The 24,676-nt window shown below is 39.5% G+C and overlaps 1 long non-coding RNA gene across 6 annotated transcripts in view; it reads right to left on the bottom strand.

Annotated features, from left to right (window-relative positions):
- Nucleotides 1-22,786, bottom strand: part of LOC137862352 (uncharacterized) — an 84,789-nt gene extending 62,003 nt beyond the window's left edge. For 2 of the 6 annotated variants that reach the window (XR_011100199.1, XR_011100200.1), the window contains exon 1: nt 22,394-22,786. This is a non-coding gene — a long non-coding RNA (uncharacterized lncRNA). The remainder of the gene's footprint in view (nt 1-22,393) is intronic. The other 4 variants (XR_011100198.1, XR_011100201.1, XR_011100195.1 and 1 more) reach the window with 4 other exon arrangements.
- Between the last annotated feature and the right edge of the window lie 1,890 nt (nt 22,787-24,676).

Raw genomic sequence — 24,676 nt, 5'->3', positions numbered from 1 at the left:
TTTTTTACTTGAGTCTCTTCCTGCCTGACTTTTTTTTTTTTTTTTTTTTTTTTTAACAATATGGCATGCGATATGCAGTATTCATTTCAAATTGCTGAAATGAGTCTTTTGCTAATTTCTCCTGTTACATGAGAAAGTCAAGGAGAATTTCATGTTGGAAATACTTCTCATGGCTCACAGACTAGAGTGTACAAATATAGTCCGCAGAAAAGATCCTACAGGGCAAAGCTGTCAAAAGCAGTGTCGTTCCCCTGTTAATAGCAGAGACATGTACGGGGAATGCCAAGAGCATAGCTGGGTCTTCATGTGCTACTGGGGGAATTTTATCTGGTGCAATTAAAGCCAGGAAGAAAAGTGATGAAAGTCAGGAATAGAACATTAAATCTTGCTACCTAACAATGTTCCTATTTGGTAAAGAAATATTTCATGGCTGTCCTTACAAAGCCTTACAGCTATGCTCTATTTTGAAATGTGATGTGTCAGGAAGAGTAGCATAAATCTGCTAACACTAATCTACCGACAAATTGATTTTTATATTTTTATATTGATCTTTAAAGGTGGCAAAGCAAGGGCAGTTCTGGGGAAAAAATCACAGAAATTTAGGTGTGTAAGAGAACAATCGAGTCCATGACATTTGTACAGAGCTACATCAAAACAATTAGCTAACTTTTTTTTTTTTTTTAATGGTTTGAACTACAATTTATGACCCTTGGAAGGATTATATATTTTTTTTAAAAAAAGAAAATGCAATAAAAGCTTTCCTAAGATCACAGAGAATGGGGTGACTGCAGGATTTTGTGACAAGCTTAAAAATTCAAATGAAATGTTTATAACAAAAAGACCTTCAGCATTCAACAGACAGGTCGGCTTCAGTCAGGAGCAAAACTTTGTTCACATGTAAGGATCATTGCCACTATGCCATTTGCTGCAGTCTCATTAAAGACCCCCCCAGGAGCAAGGGGGTACAGGCCCATATCACAAACTCTTGTCAGTGCAGTTCTAAAGACTTACCAGCCCTAATTCCAAAGCACATTCCATAATGCAAAAATATAGATACTCCTTAAATTATACTTTTCTTAAAAAGTAAAAAAAAAAAAATAGGTCAGAAATACATGTAGCTTCCACTTGGTTCTTAGGTTGTGATGTTCGTTGTCCTGTTCTATTTGAGAGGGAGCATCTGATATTACAACTGCCTCCTGTGGACATTTTTGATTCATGAACATTCAGATGGGGAACAAGTTCATTGTTCCAGCAACAGAAGAAGCCAATGCGTAAGGCACTGTATCGTCCAGAGGAAGGCAGTGTGCAAGTAGCTTTGGACTGCTCACCAAAGCAATGATTTTCAGCTTCGCATACAAAACTCCATATGTTTTCTGATAAAAGGGCATCTGTCTGTGTGGCAAATAATGTCAAATCTAAAGACTTAGGGCTAAAAGGGTGAATAAGAGAATAATAAATAAAGTAATAAATAAATAATAAATAAATAAATACAGTGTTTAAGTATTCCCATATACTGTTACTTGTCACCTAAGACTGGAACCTTGTATTGTCTATAGATCCAAGATTTCATCAAACATACCCAAAGGCTGACATATTACCTTTTCTATACTTTGCTGCAGAAAACCTATTTTTACTAAAGTTTCAAGACAACATATCACATCTTTTTTAACCAGCTACTTTTTTTTTTTTTAAACGGGAATAGCAGTTGCAATAAATTACACCCCCAGCTCTAAAACTCAGTTAAAAGCACACCATAAATGAGATGTGACAAGAGAAAATATACTGTAATAAAAATATAAAGAAAAAGAACTATTAATTGACTTAGCTTCAACTTCACCCTTCCAGTTTCATTAAATGTTGAAAGCAGCATGTCACTCTTGTGTAAATGGAAAGTAGGCTGCAGTCATTACATTGCCTACAGTATAGGCTTCATGGGACTCGAACAGGCTGCTACGTTCCAAAGCTAAATCACAGTTTTGCTGTCACCTAGCAATGACTGTTTGGAATAACCTCCTCCAAGAAGAATGCATTTATCTACAAGCACACAGTATCTACTGTTTCTATTTGTGCATCAGTCTGTATCGGGAAGGATGGATGCCGTGGCTAATAGTTTTTCTCCATGGAAATACCTTTTGAAGCATTTATATTTGAAAGGAAAGTGGTCGTGTTTTCAATACCATTTAGACAAGGACACGTCAAGGGCTACACACCAGTCAGCTTCTCTGTAAAATGATGCCTAGCTGAACACTCACAAAGTTTCCAAGCCTTGTATTTAGCTGCAGCACATATCAGATCAGTCTCCTTACCACACTTCCACAAAAACCAACAAACATGCTTAATATTATTTTTTCTAAAGAAAGCAGCAACTCTGATTTCTACCCTGATCCTATCACAGTGCAAGTGCCTTAAAGCTAACATGCCGGGTTGCCTAGCGACAGCACTAAGCCTGCTCTCATCATCCTGCTCCTGATTTTTGTGGTGATATTTTAGCTCCTAAGGATGCTTTGTAATAAGAAAATAGTGGTAATATGGTTTCTTTCCTTATCTCAGAACTTAATGCTTTTACTGGTGTGAATGTTAATTCTTCCCAAAATGTCTATTTTGTCAGCTCTTAGGACATTTGGAACAAAGCATTGCAACGGGCTTGTCAAAAGAACCATGAGTTTTTAAACAAACAGAACCTGGAGATATTATCGATCTTAAATCTCCACAAATGATACTGAGTGCAAAGAAACTATTGCTGAGTGTGGATTCTGAGTTCACACAACAAGAATAATTACATGCAGTCACTGATGGTGATTTTCGGAACAACCATCAGAAAAGTATTCCTGTTCTTCATTTACTAGTAAAATAGAGAAGCGTTAAAGAAAGAATCATCACAACTTACAGTGTCCAGAATCAAACAAACAAGAAGATCAACTAATTGAACAAAAAAATAATTAGAGGAGGAAGGACTACACACTGGTGAGCACTTCAGGTTTAGCCATTTGCTTCCAAGGACAGTTAAACTCAATTATAATTTTTAAAAAATATTTATTGATACTGCTACAGTTACAACAGCCTTATGATGATAAGTCCCAGAAACTGCACATTGACATAGACAAGGATTTATCTTATATCTAGTGTGAAAGCAAAGACAACTGATTTTTTTCTTTGAGAAAGTGGAATAGTATTCTTGGGGTAAGAAACTGCAAATTCATGTCCCATCCTGTCCCAGCCAGAATGCAGTGCCATCTAAAACTTACCAGGATCCTACTGAAAAACCATCACTGAAACGAGAAGTGACCAGCACAATGAGAATCAATGGGACTGAGGCAAAGACAGATAAATTGCAGATCTGTAAACAAGCAGCAAGTAGACTTTAGAAGTGTCTTTCTGCTTGAGCAAAAGTTTAGGACATCCATACTTTTGCATCCTTTAGTGACCGGTCATGTAAAATGCAGCCTCATTTCAAAAGTCATGAAGTTCCCCCCCCTCCACACCCAAAAGTTAAAAGCTGCCAATGTGTATCTTTTTCATCAACTGGGAATTTTAAGCCCTGACAGCAGGTGTTTGAATATGTGCATCAACAGGGCCTGAGAGCTAGACAGGGTGTCTTAGAAACGATGTACTTACAAGCCTCTCTTTAGTGCAATGGGCCAAAAGTAAAGTTTGGTCCACATTACAGCAAACTTTGTGCTACCATGTCCAGTCTTGGGTGGCTGCCATGTTCTTGACCCAAGATTATGGGTAGGGATAAAAAGCTGACAACATGCCCCTTTACAAGCTGGTGTCAGACTGTATCATTTAAAAGGCATTCCAAACCAAAAAGCCCCAAGGATCCAGCACAGTCTGACTTCACAGTGGAAATAACAAAAGTACTCTTTGATGGGAAGTGGAACGGGACTACCCACTAGTCCGACATGAGAACCAACTGGTTCCTACGGAAATGGCTGTCATCCGTGCCCCTAAACCTGAGCTACAGACAGTGAAGTCATAGACTGCACAGCTCTCAATACACCTCTCAGGCTTCCTCTCCTGAATTCTTGAGAACTGTGGCAAGTTTTCCTTTGGTATCCACACGTGTCTGTTAGGCACACTGCTATGGCTCATCACATCTAGCTGTAAGGCAGGCAGGCGTCACCCAGGTTGCAACCTGCAGTCCAAAGGAATTAATTGGCACCGTTCCCTCTATTTTCATAACACAAGCAGCTCTCTCTAACAAGTCAGTTCTAAACAGAACAAGCTGTTTGACAATTATCATTTTGAACAAATATTTTCAGCCACGCGCAAAACACCGTGGCAAAAAAAAGGCGAAAACTTTCAATAAACAGAAAATAGATGATTGTTCCAAAATGACAGCTTTCATGCTGTTTATCCCAAAGGATCCTTACAGCTTATGTAGTATGAAATAAATTTGCCACTGGTTAAAAATGTAAATTCTTTAAATACACAAAACCCTAATGAAAAGGCTTCTAACATTTCCCTTTTCCTGATTCCCACTCTTCTCTTTTTATCTTCCTAGAAGAAGACGTTGATTATAATTATAGTGGAGACTAAAATGTATGCTTGGCTTTGTGTTAAAAAATTATTCAGAAAGTAAAATGGGCTCTTAGCGTATGCGTGTGTGGTTGGGCATGTATGTGTACTTCTACACACACGTATGTGATATTTGCTTGCTGGCTTTTAAAGAATTTCCTTTTAATACACCAAGTACATTTGATATTCAAATGCACATAATTTGTAGAAAGCACACAAAAAAGAGGCTGACTACGGAGATGAGAGAGAAATGCTGCTTTGCGATTCCATCACTTCCTTAATGCTTTCAAGATGCGCAGTAATGCAAAACACAGGGCCTGACTCTGCCCTCCTGATAAAGCGATGAGGACCGCAGGATCAGTGCCACAGCCTGTCACTTTCTGCTCCTGGTTAGCAGGAGCTTGTGATTGTCACTGCAGGGTCAGCTGCTGTCAGGTCAGAGTATGCTACAACTAATGCTCAGTCTGCACTGCCCTTGAGGCACAGTATGCAAGCTCTGCTCTGAAGGAATGCATTGTACCGCAAAGATGGGACTTGCAATGGCAGCGAGTGTTTGCTAGCTAAGCAGGCTGATTTCAGATGCTGTTTTTTTTTTTTTTTTTTAAGTAAAATTTCCAATTTTGTGAATTGCTCATGTAAGTAAGGAACTAATACTGCTGATGTATGATGTAGACAGCAGTTTACCTGGGTGGGAGCTAGGTGATAGGTTGCAGTTTGGGCCCCTTACAAATCCAGACACAAACAACTCCCCACTTTAATTCACAGAGCATCTCCTCCTGCACAAAGTGAACACACAGCTCACTGGTACCAGCTTACATTTAAGCTTACACACTGGCTGCCTGACTCCCTTGATACAAAGACAAGTGTGCAACACAAGCAGCAAGCCCAACAGGGCTCTCTCAGGAGCAGTAGCATGCACAAGGTACTGGACTTACCACACACACCCCACTAAGTCATTATTCATAGATAAGTCCAGCAGAGCCAAAATGCAGCCACCTACACTGCATTTAGGAAGAAGTCCAGCACAATCAGCCTCACTTACATATCAGATAGATCTGTGATCCTGCCTGCCGTGGTAAAACCTACGTTCTAGTTACACGATGGACTTGATAGGTATCATAACATCATATCTGTGTCTACTTCAACACAAAGATCTTTACACATTCAGCTACAAGATTTCCATTGCATAGACCTTTGGATTGGAAAGGAAAAGAGATGATCTGGGCCCTGGTCCCATCACTCCCATTCACTTGCTATACTGCTGTACAAATACTGTTTCACATCTCATGTTTTCTTGGGAAAACAAAAACATCCTTCTTGCATTCCAAGCTTTCCTTCTCACGATTGCTCAGGTCACATTCTCTTGGAATGAATCTCAAAGTAACTAAAATGCCTAGTAGTCTTTTGATTTCCCTTTTCAGTTCACAGTGACTGAAATAATGGTGACTTCTGTACTTCTGCCTAGTGAAATACTGTTTGTCAGACTAGTACTTTGGGTACGCTTCCTGACATAGGTGCCACACCGTGGTCTGAAGACTCTGGGGCATTGGACTCAGATGAAGCACTCAAGCAGCGTGAACTGTGTGCAAACTACTGGAGTAGTTTCCGTGGGGAAAAAAAAAAAAAAAAGAAAAAAAAAAAATCTCCAATGGCATTTCTGTAAGAAAATAGATTAAATTCTGTAAATACAGGGTTTTTTAATAGCTTGGCTCTTCCCTACTTGACTACATATTTTTAGGAGCCTTATAGTAAATTTAAGGTCTTTAGTCCATTATTCCTCTATCAAATCTGTTCGAACTTTACTGAGTACAAAGACCACTGCAAGCATGAAGAGAACAAGTACCAAATGCTAAGAGTTTTTGTCTTGAGGAACCTGAAATGAAAGTAAGTTTTCCAGCATTTTTAGATAATTGCCTGGCTGGGGAGCTTTGTAGGATACAACTTTGCAGGCTTGGCTCCCACCTCAGGTAGGAGCCATTGGTGCACTGTTTGTCACACTTTCTCCTCTTCCCAGGTCTTATTGTTTCTGTGCCAGAATAAAAGAACCAGAAATCTATTTTTATAGTAGGTTGTTCTAGGTAATCTCTTCAGATGAGAGATATGTGGGTGAACCTTCTCTTTTCATTCTAAAGCAGGCTGTATTATGCAAATTGTTTATAATTCGGTTGGGCAGAGACCAGCAAACTTTCTACTCTGCATTCATCAGCATGCTACTGCCAAATGCACACAAGATATTTAAGAGGTTTTAAGTTGCCTTACTTATCTCTGTTTTCTAGTATGGACTCACAGAAAAGATAGAGGGAATTTTGCAGCCTGCTTCTGCTTGGAAGTCACTGTATAATAGATTTGTCCAAGTTATTTTTGTTAAAAACATCTATAAATAGCTTGCATAACAACTTGAGTGTGTTATGGAGTTATTGGGAATATTGCCTCATTAGAAAAAATAAGCAGCAGCTCTGAAAAAGGAGCTCAGGATTTTACACAGTAACAAAGAACAGTACTTGAAGGGCTATGGACCTGTTCATGTGCTTAAAATTAGGAATATATTCAAGTGTTTTGCTCAGCTGGAAACACTCTGAAATAATGTCAGTCCTCATTTCCCCAGTAAAAGAATGGCTAGAAAATATTTCATCTCAGCGTGTTAGATCAGAACTCTGTTCCTATCAAATAATTTACGTACTGATTTCTCACAACAGGCTTGTTTATTCAGTTGTGTTTGGTTTTCCTTCCTTTCCATACACAAGATCTGGAAACAATTTCTCAGTGGTTGTACAGAGATAAAAAGACAAGACAGTTGTCTACTACAGAATGAATTACAACAGCCTTGAAGCAAGAAATGCATCAAATTCTAGCTTACAGGTTTTGTGCACTTCCATGTCTAACATTTAGTGGTGGATACAGGGTGGCATATAGCTCTGAAGGGATGGCTGCTCCTGCTTAGCCATCAGATAAAAGATGCAACTAAACCCCACTTGGTACAGGTTTCTGAAGGGCCAGGAGATAACGGGGGAGTATCCCTCTTGTAAAAGTTATGTATAGATTCTCTGCAACTGATGCAAGCCTGAGTGAATGGCAGCTGCATTGGAACTTGTTTTCATGTTCAGGTCAAGCTTTCAGGAATGCTGGAGTGGTCTGTTTCATCTGGAACATGATGCCTGGGGACAACACACCAGAGCTATGCACATCAAGAGCATACCCTGCAGAAAAATCATTTCCCTCCCATGCCAGAAAACGCAACAAAGTGGTTGCTTAGTTTCAACCTCAACAACACAATATTTTATATCTCAAATGACATTTGTATGTGTTGCTTATGTATATACAAAACATTGCTTTCAGAGCAGCAGGCTTTTGTTTTCCTCAAAAACAGTTTTTTGTTAAACTCTGTATAAGTGCTGCCCAAGGATGCCATAGAGAAGTCAGCAGTTTCCTTCAGCCAGACAATCAAGCTGCTTCCAGCCACTTGAAAAGTGAACATCTGTTACTTAGCAACTGGGGTGGCAATTTGGGAGCATGTACCACACTTGCCACTCTTCTAGAAAGACTGTCACAGACCCAGCTACTCCATGCAAATAATCCTTTCCACAAAGGCAGAAAGCTAATGTGAGAAGATTATACATTTCCAGAAATAAACTTTACTTCAGCTGTTCTTCAAACTGTAGTTAGAAGATGTTTAGCATATTATTTCCTCCACAACCATTGGACACTTAATTCAACAACCCACCAGTCAAGCTCTGTTTCTAGGTCAGAGACATGGCTTGTGCAAAACATTTAACTACACGTAAATTTATTTCTTAGTTAAGAGTAAACCTGCTTGCTCTTACAGCAAACCCACTGAAGTTTTTGTTCTGTTTGAGAAACTGCCAATAATCTCAGAAGCTTTAAGTAACTCAAACACAGATTATATGAGATCTCCATGTTAGAGACTGGTTTAGTTTAAGGACTGGCTAACTGCATCATTCCCACCAGGTAAAACAAGTTGTGATTATTTTGTGTTACTTGCTGTTTACATTTGGTGCTAGTCGCTAGTTTCCATAAGCCTTGTTGTTATGTATTTCAAATTGTATCTCACTCCTCAACTCATCATTCCTAGCAGTGACTTGAGTAGCAATTGAAGATCCTACCAGCAAAATCATGACCTTGAGTAATTGATTTGGTTGCCTTTCAAAAAGAGCATGTCATATTTACTTTGCTTTCTGCAATTCTGGCTATTTTTCCATGGAAAGAGACACTAAGTCATTCAGATGGTCTTTTGATTATTACATCAGCTATAACTTTTCCCTTATGCTCTCTTTTATTCTGGTTTTCATGACAATCATTGTGCAAAAGCAAAAATCTTAGCACATTTTTAGAAGACATTTTTGAAGCTTTCTGAGAATTCGGGTAAAGAGAATATTTATATACAGAGGGAAGAGATTTAAAGTAGTTGAATGTGTTACAAAATTATATTTTAAAATAACTTTGTCTGGCAACAAAACGTTTTGTCATCAATAAATACCTAGGAGCTCCAGGATTCCTTGTACTAACAGCTGCCTCCTGTATGCACGTTCAGACTTTTACTTTTGGTTTGATATGCAGGACAATTCACAAATTTTATTTTCCAAGTAGGACAGCCAAGTTTATATACTCACTCTCTCCTTTCCCCCTCTACCATCTACTTGTACAGAAAGGTATATCAGCTCACTTTCTACGGAGAGAAATGTATAATGAAATAAGCAATGAAAGCAGGAAAAATAAAAGCACAGAACATCTGTTCAACTATTTAATGAGCAGACATTTAGTAATACATCTTAATTCCACACAAGACTAATATGAGCAGACAAGTCTAATAAATATTTATGTACAGCCTTGAGATATGTGTGCATTATAACAGTATATCAAAACAGGAGAGCAACCAATTACATAGAAGAAACAATGGCTACATAGGTTATTGTCTTGTAAAAAGAACTGGAGAAACGTGGAGCCAATCCCAGTGGCTAACATGTTCTTACTATTCTATTTTTATTGCTATGAAACTATTCTAAAACATGAGTTAAGTGACCCTTGTGCTCTTTTGTTTGAAATGAGCAAGTAATAATCAACGCAAAATGATTTGCTGTTTAAATGATGCATGTAGGTGACCGTATTTACCACTGGCACCTGAAGATTAATGCTGCTACACACCTTCCCATCAGTTTTCCAGTATTTATGGTCACTCTGTCTGGTATAAATACCTGTCTTCAGATGTGTTTCCTGTCATAGGCTCCCAGCTCCAGCCAGGAAGTATATTCCTAGTTTGTACTTAATCTAAATAGATGTTGGGCCCAGAAGCTTAAGTATTTGAGACTTCCTCAGAAGTCTGTCATAGAAGACTGTCACTGTTTGCAGTCTGTTTGCAATTCTACTTTCACATGTAAATTCAATATTTGTACTTGACATATTGGGGCAGGAAAGATGGATAAAAGAGGTGTCTGTGGTCTACCCTAAGCTTGGGCGTACAGATTCATCTACCCCACTGCAGGGGAGTGCTTTTATGCTCCACACGTGCAGTCCAGGCTCAGTTATCCAACTCCATACTCTAGATGACTGCATGTCCCTTCAGCTCTCCCTCAAAGACATCTGCAGTTGAGAAAGGAGCATGATTTAACCGACATTTTAGAGACTGAGATGAATTACGAGGACTATATCAATATTTTTTCTACTTTCTGCATAAAGAGGTAAATTTTCTTTTTAAAAGGCTTGCTTTGTTACTTGAGTCTTTGGAAAGGAATCGCTGGAATTTTAGAAAAGCAATCTTTCCAGCTACACAGCTAGTGGTAACAACTAAGGTGAAATGAGAGGAAGTAAAGGATTAGGAAATTATTTCCTTATTTTTTTCTGCTGTCACCTTGAATCTTCTTGCATAAATCCTTAAAGCTTGTCTAGCATGTAAATGAATTGGGTAGATGATAGCTCACCATCAGCATTGCTTTAAGTCTTCTAAACATATTATTAACAGTTAATGATTTCTAATTATGTTTTCTGTAGCAATTAAGTTATTGGCTCCTTCTCAAGTATTAAATCGGGACTTTTGCTTCTCCATGCAACTGACACATGTTGGCATATTGGTAGGTAGCAGCTTTATACATAGAGAATGGCACCTGTAACTGCTTTGATGTACTGATCATAGAATGGTTTGGGTTGGAAGGCACCTCAAAGATCACCTAGTTTCAACCCCCTGCAATAGACAGGGACACCACCCACTAGCTCAGGTTGCCCAGGGCCTCGTGTAACCTGGTCTTGAACACCTCCAGGGATGGGGCATCCACAGCTTCTCTGGGCAAGCTGTTCCAGTGCCTCACCACCCTCTGAGTGAAGAATTTCCTCCTAGCCTCTAATCTAAATCTCCCCTCTTCTAGTTTAAAACCATTTCTCTTTGTTCTGTCAATGTCTGATTGAAAAAAACAGTTGCTCTCCATCTTTTTTTATACTTCCCCTTCAAGTACTGAAAGGCTGTAACAAGGTCCCCCCAGAGCCTTCTCTTCTCCAGGCTGAACAGCCCCAGCTCTCTCAGCCTTTCTACCTAGGAGAGGTGCTCCAGCCTCTTGGCCATCTTTGTGGTCCTCCTCTGGACCTGCTCTAACAGCCCCACATCCTTCTTGTGCTGAGGACCCCATACCTGGATGAAGTACTCCAATTGGATCCTCACAAAGGTAAAGCAGAGGGGGACAATCACCTCCCTCCACCTGCTGGCCACTCCTCTTCTAATACAGCCCAGGGTACAGTTGGCCTGCTGGGTTGCAACCACACTGCTGGCTCATGTCAAGCTTTTTGTCTACCAGAACCCCCCAGTCCTTCTTTGCAAGGCTGCTCTCACTGAGTTCTTCTCCCAGTCTGTCCTCATGTCCAGGGTTGCCCTGGCCCAGGTTAGGCACCTTACACTTGGCATTTTTGAACCTCATTGGGTTCACCTGGGCCCACTTCTGATGAAATGAAAATCACAGAATCACAGAATGGAAGGGACCTCAAAAGATCATCGGGTCCAACGCCCCTGCCAAAGCTGGTTCCTTAGATCAGGCTGCCCAGGTAGGCATCCAGATGGGAAAATATTTATTGCTTGAAAGTTATCAGCATTGGATTTCTGTAAATCCTGCCACAAATCAATTCATTTAACCTCAAGTCCACTGCAATTTGAAATCTGAATGATTTGAGAAAAAAAAAAAAGATCAATACTTCAAACAGCAAAGAAATTTTATTTGAAAATAACTTTAAAGAGCTATGAATGCTCTTTTCTATAATTAAATTGTGATATGTTGCCACAACGACACTTTACATTCTAAAATTATAACAGACTAATTAACTGTTGGAATAGCTCGGCAAGGGAAGTAATAAACATTATCATTTGGGACCTTTAAATCAGCCTCACCATCTTTTAAAGTCACACATTGCCAGTTAATAGGCTTACTTTAGCAACCACTGTGTGAAGTGTCTAGTTTGTGGTAGGTAAAGGCCAAACAATGACTGTAACAGTCTTTTTATGGGAAGCTGTTGGAAGACTTTCTGTAAGAAGGAAAGAAACCCCTCGTGTTTCCATTGAAGACTGCATAGGTAATGGTTTGCATGGCAAAGCAGTCCTGACACAACCCCAGCGGGTTTTCTGCTGTAAGTTAAGCACCAGTGTGAACAAGGTCTTAGGGAACTGATGGCACTATCTACCTGTTGTGTAGACAACATCCTGTCAGAGACCAAATGAAACTCTAAATTACTTGGGTCATTATACAAGTGACCTTTCATTAAACAAGTATCCTTTTACCTAAGCAAAGTTTCTGTCTTGTATATCATACATAGGAGACTGGCCAAGTATCTTTTTAAATCACTTCATTTTCAACAGCTGCCTTTTGTGTCAAGATAGAGACATCAGAACAGGTCAACATGATGAGCTTAGATGTTCAATTCTCATCTCAGGAAGACTGAGTACCCTGAAGGAATCACTGCCTTCAGCAATAGAATTAAGGCTCACATATTGATATAAATCCTGGGTTTCAGACATTAAACAGAAGCGAGCTAAGGATCTAGATTTGCCTACTATGCACAGTAATAAAGTTTCTTCTAGGTATTTCTAAAATTGTTTTAGGAGAAATGACAACAATCTGCTCCCTTATATTGGGAGTAGTGCTAGTATGAAGTGCTACAATACAATACAAACAGTACAACACAAATTGCTTTACCAAAAACAATATTTGTGCTCTGGAAAGAGCACAGTGTGTTATTGTGGATTGCCAGCCTCTCAGCGATAAGAGCAGCATGAACTCTTTATCCAAACCACAAATAAATAGAAACATAATAATAAAAAGGCTAGATGCTTATCTCTGAACAGATATTACCCATTCAGACCTACGTTTGCATAGGTTTTAGTTTAGACTTCATGCTGCATAACCTCGTATTTAGCATGCCATAGCTCAGCACATTTCCCATTTCATCATATCAGACTGACATCTAAAGATAAAAAGAAACCGGCTGAAACCTTCCCCTTATGTTAAAGCTTCTAGTAATATTCAGAAAGATTGTAAAAGGACAGTGTATTATTCTAGATTCCTGGTCCAAGTAGTACAATCCTGCAAACCTAGCTCTCCATGGAAAATTTTTGTATTTTGTTTTAGTCTATGGCTGTGACTGGACTCCACACCACAGTCCACATGAACCTGCACTACAGCACACAGAATAAACTACTAACCTTTTAACTACAGCACACTGAAGCCAGAAGTTACAGCTTCACCTCTATTCAGGTGAGCCCTCACTTGCAAACATTTCACAGTGCACTGCAGGCACAAAATTAAGCTTAGCCCAGAAGCATGATCTCACCACTTGGCTTTAGAAATACTGCTAGATTATTAAGCAGGATGATTTTTATGAAATCTCTTAAGAAGATTTTCATGAAGCCACAGGAATATATTCCAGAAACTTCTCACAGGAGGCATTGGATTTTTTTCTTTTCTTAAGGAAATTCATTCATTAGGATTTATGAGAATTATGAATATATATATATATATATGCATGAGGACAGGCATTGCTAGCATAGCGTGAAAATACTTTGCTTAAAGCAGAAAGTAGCCTCAGCCTGATAGGAACCTTGGCTTCTACCAGGCTGCATTTGGAATTGCAGCTCAGGATGTTTATACATACTAAGAACCAGTTTAGATGGAGATGAGGTGGATTATCACAGGATTGTCACAGGCCCAAGACCCAGGTATGACTGTAAAGATGAAAAAAATAAGAGCAGCTAGATAAAAATCTTGTCTAGTACCAGGCACACCCCAGAATTCACAACTCAGCCACCTTTCTTAAAAGAAGACCAGTGATGATCCCTGCCCAGTTGCATCAGGCTCTTTGAATAGAGCCATCTGGAGTGAACATGGCCTGGAGACATTGTACTGGGTCTGGCTGGGACATTAACTTTCCCTGCAGCAGCCCATACAGTGCTGTGCTCTGCACTTGTAGCTAGAACAGCAGTGGTATCACATCAGTGTTGTGTCTGCTGCTGAGCAGTGCTGGCACAGCATCAGGACTCTCTCTAACCCTCCTGAGGGGTGGGTAAAAAAGTGAGAAAAGAAACATCACCAGGGCAGCTGACATAAACCAACCAAAGGGATATTCCATACCATATGGTGTCACACTCAGCAATAAAAGGTGGAAACAGGAAGAAGAGGAGAGGGGTGGGCTCTCATTGTAAAAATGTTGGTCCTCCTCCCAAACACCAGCTACGTGTATTGAGGTCCTGCTTCAAGGACATGGTCGAGCATCGCTCATTTGGAGGAAGCAGAGTAATTTCTTTCCTCTGCACTTCCACATAGCCTTTATTTGTTTTTCTCCCCTTTCCCCCTTTCCTTTTTTTTTTCCCCCCCTTTAGTTAAGTTGTTTAATTAATAATAATCTTTCCTTGATAATAATTTTTTTCTCCTTCAATTAAATTATCCTTATCTCAACCTGTGAGTTGTTCTTTACTTCCTCCCCTCCTCATCTAAGGAGGGGGAGTGAGAGAGCGGTTGTGGTGCTTAGCTGCCTAACGCAGTAAAACCACCACAGACATCAAGAATAAAATCTTGTGAACTAGCAAATACTGGTTTAAGCTGTAAGTCAAGCTGGACATCAGCATAAACCTGCTTTACTCTTCTGTAAAACCAACATTTGAATTTATACTCGAGATGGGGCAGTTTTCTAGCCTAATGGAGGCAGCAGACTGTGTCACATGCAGACTAGACCCGAGGAGAGGGCAGTATGTTTCTCTTGGATCATTAAAGACTTCAGCTGGAGCTGCATCCCACAAAGAACAACCTAGACCCTTAAAAATTTTGTAAGGCAAGAATGAAATGACAGTGTAAATAGCTGTCCCTTTCAAGGAACTGTTAGTGAGGACTTCCATTGCTTCTTCAGCCAAGTAACTTGGTAATGGCATTTGTGACCATTAATTTGCGCATCCTGTTGTTGTTTCTAGCACTTGAAGTTAAATTCAGGAAACAATCAGCTAATATAATCAAGCTTCTAATGAAAAAAGTAACCAATGTACATTGAAATAGACCACAACTACTTGTCAGAAATTAGTTTATTTCTGTTTTCCTTCACTCCACCATAATTTAAATGAAGTGTAAAACGTTTTTAAAGTGTTATAGAGGAAGTCACCAAAGTGAGGCAAGATATTCCTAATACATTTAGGAATGAATGAGACCAACATTTACTGAATAAAGCAGGACACTTCTATGGTGTTGAGATGATTAAAGATCCACTGGAAAAAAAAAAAAAAAAAGCATTAAGTCTGTATTTCACATTTCGTATTAATGAGGTTTTAGAAACTGGGAAATTAAGAGTATTTTTCTGCCCATTTAAATGAATGAACAAGAGCCATGGGAGGATGGGATGGGAGGGCATGTCTTTCTTGACACTTTTTAAAAGGGTTGAGCTATTTATGTGTCATCAGGGAAGCATTCATTGATTTCACAGAGATGAGCTGTGTAATGGGATTCAGAGCTTTGCAATTGTAGCCACTAGGTTAACTGTGGGTCATTAAAGGCCAAAAGAATCATCCACTGGAACATCTTCAGCAGTATGTGAAGCTAGCTTGCATCAGCAGTACAAACATCAGAATGACCTTTTTTTTTTTTTTTTAAATCACTTCTTCTAAAAGAGTCCCAAACTGCAGTTTATAGGATGGTCCCTCTGAGCTTTCTACCAGGACCAAAAGTCACAGGGAACAACCACCCAAATAAAGCTATACCAGTTTGCTACATGCCAAAACCATCTATGGTAGCACTCAAGTTAAAGAATTTGTATGACTCAGAAAACTAATTATGTAATTAAAATTTTGCACAGTGCCTTGACATTCTGTTCTATTGTATGACACATGAAAATTACCCAGTTTGGTATAGCTCATATTTCATTAGTACTTGCTGGATTTTCTAGCTATCTCTATTTGCTATTGCACATGTTTTAGGATAAATTACTAAGTCTATTTAAATTTTAAGCAATGGCTGCAGCCCATTCAAGACCTCTTTCATACCAGAAATAAAGGGATGGTGGAAGATGCTACATCACCCCTGCTAAGGTAAATGAAACAGGAAGAACTAGTCTAATCCATATGAACATGAGCATAGTCAGTGCTTTATGCAGGTTAAGAGAATGTAAAGGTTGGCAGACTAGTAACAAATAAGGTCAAAAGAGATGAAGAGGTCACTCTGCCCCAAGAAGCAGCTGTTTCTGAATCATTTCAGGCAAATTGATCTAAGTAATTCTTGAATTCTTTCAGCAATGGATATTCTCTACTGGTATACTTTAATGCTTCCCTATCCTCTACAGCATCTTGGAAGGATACTTATCTGCCCATGGTATGAGGAACCAACCTCAGTTCATAGCTTTTGATTTGTGACTCAGGTTCTCCATGCAGTACTTTAACCCCATTACTTCTTGTTCTGTCAAGAAACGAGTCCCTTCTCTACCAAGAGATTTTAATTATGAAGCTCATCACTGCAGCATTCTTGCTCCCATAGCTATATTATCTCTTGTCAGATTACTGCCCTACAAATTCTTGCTGCTTTTTGAAAAATAGCAAGTTAAGGACACAGTTAAATTCTGCAGACTTTTAATTGGACTTGAACATTCAGCTTCCATACTCTGCTGAAGTCCTGAAACATATGTAGACATGATGCAGAAAATAAGCCTGAGTTACTGCTTTCCTTGTTTCTTTACCCAAAATAATCCATGCAATAAATATAGGTTCTAGAAAATAATCCTGAGGAGTTCTAGATGATGGATACAATGTTGATTTGTCACTCCCAATGTTTTACTGAAAGGAAATGAACCTAAAGGTCTTTTGGTGGATATAACACTAGAGTTGTCAATAGCTTCTTGCTGGGACAGATAACAATGCAACTTCTATATTATTTTGCTCTCCTTTTGCTAAGAAGTCTCGAGTTTTACACGCTGTACATGGTATTTTATATTGCCTGTGTACTTCCAAAATACTTTGAACTTCGTGAGAGCGACACCCAGTGGTACAATGTTTTCCTGCTTGTAGCAACATATGCCAGAAATCTGCTTGCGTGCTTCCAAATTTAAAGTCATATTCATTTCCATGATCCTGTAAGCAACATAAATATTAAAAAGAAATGCATTAACTGAAGTCTTCAGACTGGAATTCCTGGAGTAGAATATTTAAATTATTTTTAACTTAGCTGGATAAATGACCTGTCAGCACTGAGAAAAACAAAACACTTCACTGCGAAGGAATTTGTGGATGCCTAAAAACTCTGAAGAACACAGATTTAGCACCCAGTTATGATAAGTCTCAGCTTTTTGGTTTCCAGTAATATTTTAGGGCAAGCATCTCACACAATTCTTGAGTGAAAGTATTCATGAAATGACTAGATGCTCTGCTGGGAGTTGCACGGACTCAAAACAGAAATCTTCAGTGAGGCACATTATTTCAGGCCCCCTATTAAGTATTATTTACTTTGACATATGCCCTCTTCCTGCCTTTCCAAGACTCAATCTTGAGTGAATACCTGCTGCTTTCCATTTTCTGACAAATCAGATCACAGGAGAAAGAAATGTCTTTTTGTTTGTTTGTTTTTAAATGAGGACTGATGGATGGTGGTAGTATGGACTGCAGCTATAAACATACACACACTCATTCATGTTACTGTTGTATTACCCAGAACAAGTTTTTCCAATAATTGTAAATTAAATCAAGACACCAAATAAGAGTCCCTACTGCTTTCCAGCAGTATGATACTGCATCATCCCCTGGCACAATGCAGTTGACAGCTAAAACCCAAAAAGCTAGCATCTCGCACAAGTCATGCCACCCATTCAACAGCCCAAAGCCAAAAGAGTTACTCCTTGCGGGGTTCAGTTTCTTTAAGAAATACATTGTCAGGTAGCTCCAATATGCAGATTTACTGCTTTACTTTCCCTCATTACCATGTTTACCCAAGTTGTTGTGACAAACATTAAACAAAAAAAAAAAATAGATCCCTGTTGAGATTTTTTCCTGAGGTTCTGCAGCACGGAACCTAACAGAACAAGTCGGGGGCAGGCTAGAAGGTCTCAGCATCAATGAAAAGATGCTGATGACTGCATGCCATGCTATGACTGATCTGAGGCTTTAATATTTTTAAAAACTTTGTATATGAAAGGTGAGGCATTTGGACTAACATGGAAATATTTTGCCATTCCAATAAGTTATAACCTGTAAAACTGCGTGCCACTTGTGTTTGCTTTATACCGAAGCTTTATTCATCATTTTATTTGCATAAGTAGAATAAATGAATAGACATGCCCAATCTCTTGGCCAATTTCAACATTAGATCATAGTTTAAACATTCTTCTCTACAGAAGGATGGCAGAAATGTGCCCTGCCTAGCCCTTATTTTTTAATAAACATTTTACATTTATATGGAGAATATGGTCCCATCTGAGTCCAGACTCTGGAAACTGGGGGTCCACATAACAGCTTAAGATGACACCAAGTCAGGGTCTGGCTCAGCAGGCCAGACTGGCAGAAGTGATTCATATTTCGTGTTTCATTTTTTTCTGATCTTGGTAACTTATCCCATTGAGGACATATTCAATTACAGGGAAAACGACATCATCCCTGAACTTATGGGAGGACATTTTCCTCTGGCTTGGCCTCCAATTGTTTGGACATACAATTTTTTTGCAAGACAACTAGAGAAACCAAAATGAGTCCTGAACTTAGAGCAAGAGTCCAGTTTTAAGGTCATAGCAGAAAGCGAGATGAAACAAATCCAATTGCACCTTGGCAGCAGCTGGAGACTCAGTCTACCATACCAGAGGACAGGCATCTTCTGATCTGTGTGGTGGTGCTGCTGAGGTCACTGAGGATCTAATTCTAAATCTAATTTCTTTTGTGAGGAGGAGAAAAGTGTTCATGTGTGGTGAGCCCAAGGCAGAACAGGGCTGTGTCGGGCAGGAAGGGAGAAGCCGCATGCATTGAGCGGCAACCTAAGAAAGCACTGGAGTAGAGACAGAGCTTGTATCACAGGCATGGTCTTACCAGTTTTAAAAAGCAACAGCAAAACACATTAAGGTATTTCTCCCTCCCCCCTTGCACACACCTGAGGAAGGTGTTTAGTTGTTGCTGTATTTTGTTTTACATACACCAAACCTAGATATATTAGAGCCATCTTTCACACGACTACGTGAAAATAAATCGCTCTTCCATTCTCCACATACACTTGTAAATAATTGGAGTGGTTGTATGCATACAAGTGACAGCAGAGCTTATTTTCTGCTTCCATCAGTCTACATTAATGTTGTGCTGTATAAGCAGAAGCGAATAATGTCTGGTAAAACAGGTATAGGATAGTGTCACACAGATCATGCTTTATGCACTCTTGCCTCCTGCTTTTCTTCCCTAAGTCAGTATAATAGTGCTAGAGATCTGAATTTACAACATAAACATAGTTCAACATACGTGAAAAAACATTTGCTTTAAAAGACAAAATTGCTGGAGCAATTTTAAATATTTTTCAAAAGCTAAAGCTGCTCAGACAGACAAATCTTGTTTTGACATGCGCCCCAAAAATAACCATGGCAGACTCAGAATTTACATCTACATAAAGAAGGTTAATGAACCAGGCAAATTGTGCTGCACAGGAAGCAAATGCCAAATATTGCTCTTAGCTCTTTCTTGTGAGTCAGTGGCTGCTGCAGGAGCAGGGGTACTAAAATAAATAGGGCTGCATACTCAGTGCAGTTGGAACACTCCAAAATGCCATGAAGCTGTCAGTCTGCATGTCAGAATCAATGTGCAAGACTGTCAGTAGAAAGGCAGGATGAATTTGGAGCTTTAAATAGTCACCATCTTTTACAGTTGTTTATTAGCAGTAAAGGAGGCCTATCTTCCCTCCATATCACTGCAAATGATGCTCTTTATTCAGAACTACATTGTAATTGCCTTTTCACGCGAAAGTTGTAAGTAATACATAGATATTTGTCAGAAAAAAAAATCTTAGAGGTGACAAAAGAGTACAGGTTATTTGAATATGCTCAGGCCTCCCACCCAAGATTAAATTTAGAAGCAGTAACTTTTTTGGGGGAGGAGTAGGGACACAATGATTAAGGAATAGTTTTAACTGATACTGGATATTGACAGAAATTGAAGATATGCAATACAGCTACCTCCACCAATCCATAAGTTTTCTACAAGTCTTCCTATGGATCTTCTATAGCTCCAACTTAAATTACTCAATTTAAGAATAAAACAAATTTAAGCTGACAGAGGGTAGGTTTAGGTTAGATATAAGGAAAATTCTATACTCAGGAAATGGTGAGCCCAGGCTGCCCAGAGGAGCTGTGGGTGCCCTATCTCTGGCAGTGCCCAAGGCCATGTTGGATGGGGCTGGGGGCAACCTGGGCTGGTGGGAGGGGGTCGAGGCTGAGTGTGCTTTAGGTCCCTTCCAACCCAAGGCATTCTATGATTTGGTGATCCTAACTTGAAGAAAATTCAAGTTAAATGAGTGGCCACATCAAAAAAAAATATTTCTAGCTGACTTTGAACAGTGCTGGATGCAGGACAAAATAATTCCCTTCTACCTCAGTTGATACAGTCTAAAACTCTTTTCATCTACTAAGCAGAAAGTTATGGTGCTGCATCTGAACTTTTCTGTAGGTATCAACATCCATGAACATCTACATAAATACAAGCAATCCTGATCCCAGAAATTGCTTTGGGGTAAAATTACATACAAAGAGTAAATTCCCATACATGCAGGAGACAATATATTGAATGCAAAGTAGATGGAATTCAAAGATGAGAATTTTAGGACTAAAAATGTCTATGATAACTCTACACATACTGATTTTGACTATTCAATGGTTTGGGGAATGCGGGGAAAGAAAACTTATTTAAAGTAGCAAACAGCTCATCACTTTCACAGCATAACTGCAATCTTCTTCCACAGACTACTGCGAAGTGTGCATTACCACAAATATTTACAAACACCTTCTTACTGGGGTTTCAGAAGATAAATTTATTCTGAGAATGACTCAAACTCAAATGCGAGTTGGCTGCATTGTGAGCTAGACCATCTCAGACAGACAGGGCAGAATCTCTGCAAAAGTGATCACGCTGGCAATGTTTCCTCATTGCTGCCTTTCCCTGCCTATTTTCTGGTAAGTTAATCCCTTGTTTAAAATGTGTCTGTTCAAAGGAGAGCATGACACACCTTTGTTTTCTTTGCCTCCTCTATTTGGTCTTGAGATTACAATTTAATTATGCTCCAGAGAAAATGGCATGAAATAATTTTCTGGAGAAGACTACACCTATCTGTTAAGACAGAAATTTGCACATGGGACTTCTTTCAATCACTGAGAAAATTTCAATACTGTGCACATCCACCTCCTCTTTTCCACAGGAGATGTTATCAGTTGTTAGTTTGCCTTCTAACACACAATTGCCCTTTATTTATTTATTTAAAAAAAAAAAAAAGGAACCATCCATCGTTGTCACATTGAAATAACCAATACCACAGCGGCAGCTTCAGCCTGAAACTTCGGGGAAGATTTAAAAAAATATAGTCACATGCCTTCTCTGTAAAGAATATAGACACGACTTCCACATGCCATTTAGGTTGTAAGGACAGCTCTCCTTACCCCATGTCCCCGGTTTACTTTCCAAGCTATGGGGACACAGATTTTGCTGGCATGTGCTGCCACCTAACGGTACGGAAACCATCTGTCTAGACGGAAAGGCAGAAGCGTACCAAAACAGGGTGAAACTACAGGCAGGCTTCACAAACCAATCCTCTGAAGTGCGCAGTTTTTCTCTGGGACAGTAAGTGACATATCAAGTATATGTAAAGAACTAGAAAAAGTCAGTGATAGATTTCACCTCTACTTGCCTCCTGCAAACCGTGGGTAGAGAAATATTTTTTATGTTCATATACATCATCTCACATATCACCTGATGACACTATACAGATACACACACATTTTATATGTACATATATCATACTTTCATCTCATAGGGTCATTATGTTCTAACCTGATTCTAACCAGACTGCTTCTAGCCAAAAGGTGTCCCCACAGCACCACAGAAATACCATTAGGAGGTATCCTTGTTGAGCACCTAACAGCTAGGAAGGCTACTTAGTACCCATATCTCAACTTTCTATCCCCTCACTGAGGAAATAAACCAAAAGATCTAAGTAGAAATAACTGAGATCAAATCCACATATTCTGTTTGCCAAAATCCTGCAACAGCTTTTCAGATGATTAGCACACAAAAGCCTCCAATATAATCCAGAAATACTAAAAGAAAACCTACAGCCCAAACCAAGAAGTTACAAAGCCCAAAAAGTAATTGAGAGGAAACCTTGTCACCCAACCCACATTTCCCAACCCCTACCTGTTGTGTCCTCAAGGAAGATATAAGAAACCCCAATCTGTACACTCATAAAATCAGCTCCACAAAGAAGAAAAGTAATAAATAAATAAATATATGCAATGACCAGCAGCTGCCCTTAATAACATTTCAGTAATATTTCTATCTTTTTCTTCCCAAAAGGGGATACCTTCCTGCCTCCTCTTATATCACATTCCTCTCCATCCCCATAATGACTATCATGTGCTGTCAATTACCTCCAATTAATTCAAGCTGGTGGTAGCCTCCAACACCATCACTTTCTTCTCCTTCTACTTTAGAAGCAGAGATTATGGATTGAATGAATTGATTGAATGATTGAATGATGAATCCTGAACTGAAGAAGTAGCACAAGTGTGTAGAAGGGGAAGGAAAACAGCAATAGCCACACAAGCTTTAGGCACAAAAACTAGGAGAGGAGAAGTCTGTGCTAAAAGAACCCACAAAGCTTTTCATTAAGTCTAAGGCAAAAGCTTGTCAAACAAGCAGGGACTTTTAAACATATCATGAGCTGGTTTTCTGGAAAGAATAAAATAAACAAATAAAAACTGAATTAAATATAATTTGTAAAACAGTGTGCTTTTCTCACCACAGACAACTGGAAGGGTTTGTTTGGGTCCAAAGCCTTTTGCTTGTTTTGATACCCTGTTTTTCGCTTGATTTCCACTTACTGACCTGATGATACATTGTGTGACTTGCAATTTTTGCCAGTGTTTCAACAGACAACAAAATCAGTTTCTTTGGAAAATGGAAGAAAAACAAACCAAACCCTACAACTTGATAAAGCCCGAAATAATCCCTGGGTATACTGGCTATATTTCTGTTGAAGTTCATGCATTTGTTCTTGTGCGTTAATTCGAGGGGCAAGCAAAGAATGGGGCTTGCTTAGAAAGACCCACAGTGTTTTGGCAGGTCTAAAAGAGAGCTTGACACAGTGTGGTGCTCTGCAGCAGCCTCTGATCCACTCATCTTCCCGCTGAGCTTGTTCCTGCCGACAGGCCCCACTGTGTTGGTTCAAAGATGGAAGGAATAAACCCATAAACAACCCTGATGTCTCCTGCCACATACAAAAAAAAAAATAATTAAAAAAAAAATGACATAATGCCTTTTCCAAATTCATAAGGCTTGTGAAAGCACAAGTGGTACAATGTCTCGGCTGTGTCCCTTTTAAACAGTTTGTGTTGTCTTAATCATCTCTACCTCTCGCTTGTGCGAGGGATGTCAGGGCTTCCTGACAGCAGCGCTGATCCGAGCACCACGAAGTTCCGTGTCACTGGCTGCAGCCAAACTTAGGACCAGCCCTGGAGGTGTCTGCCTGTGTAGCTGCAATTTCCTCGTTTGAGCATGGCATGGCTGAATTTCAGACAGTATGGGGCCCTTTGGGAAGAAGAGAGGAATGAGTCATCTGTGTATAGTATGATAACTACATGAGTGTTCTCATTTAAATAAAAAGAAATCAGGCAGAGCTCTCAGAGTTTCTTATAAAGTGTTGTACAATAAGGTTTAGGGAAGGCTGCTGTGCCTCCTAGTGCTGTAGTAAGTACTGGGACCAGACAGGAGATGGCTGACTGACTATATTCATTGCAAGTTGACAGAAAGAGAAAGCACAGCCCAATGTATTGTCACTAATCATTTATAGCAAGGAACTCTTGGCTGTCTTTATGCTTCTTTTATTGTTTAACTGTAATGCCACAGTAGCAAAGGCCCTCTTATTCTAAAAACTATGGGCCCCATCATGTTGCAGCATCCTCTCCATCAGCTGACGGGAACATCTCATGAGAAAAAAGCAGGGGCCTGCTTCTAGCATCAACCCTAGAAACAATTAGTGGTAACACATTTCTCAGAACATTCACAAATTTTTGTTCTTTCCCCTTTCAACAATGTGCAACACTTGGGCTTCTGCGTTGCCAGTACCAGTAACAGAGCTCAAGGTGATGCTTTTTTAGGGTGGCCAGACACAGGTGATGGTCAAGGCCAATGAGGGACACGGAGGCACAAAAAGAGCTTGAAAGCCCAAGAAGAGCATTGTCCAATCACTGTGAGCATGGCTAGCCAAAAGAAGCATAGATATGACTGGAATTCGGGATGATTTGAGGGAGTGCAGGATATGGCCAGCATTGGTTGCAGTTCTCAGAGTGCAAAATTTAAAAAAGGGACCCGATCCTTTAAAATTAAAATATGTAAGATAAGGGGTGTGCAACTATTCCCTCAAATTGTCAGCTTTGATCAGCACTCAGACCTTAGCTGTAATGCGTATTAATGAATAGT

The sequence above is a fragment of the Anas acuta genome, chromosome 11 (assembly GCF_963932015.1).
Source record: "Anas acuta chromosome 11, bAnaAcu1.1, whole genome shotgun sequence".
NCBI lineage: Eukaryota > Metazoa > Chordata > Aves > Anseriformes > Anatidae > Anas > Anas acuta.
Note: the sequence above shows the minus strand (reverse complement) of the source record. Positions and strands in the feature narration are given on the sequence as shown.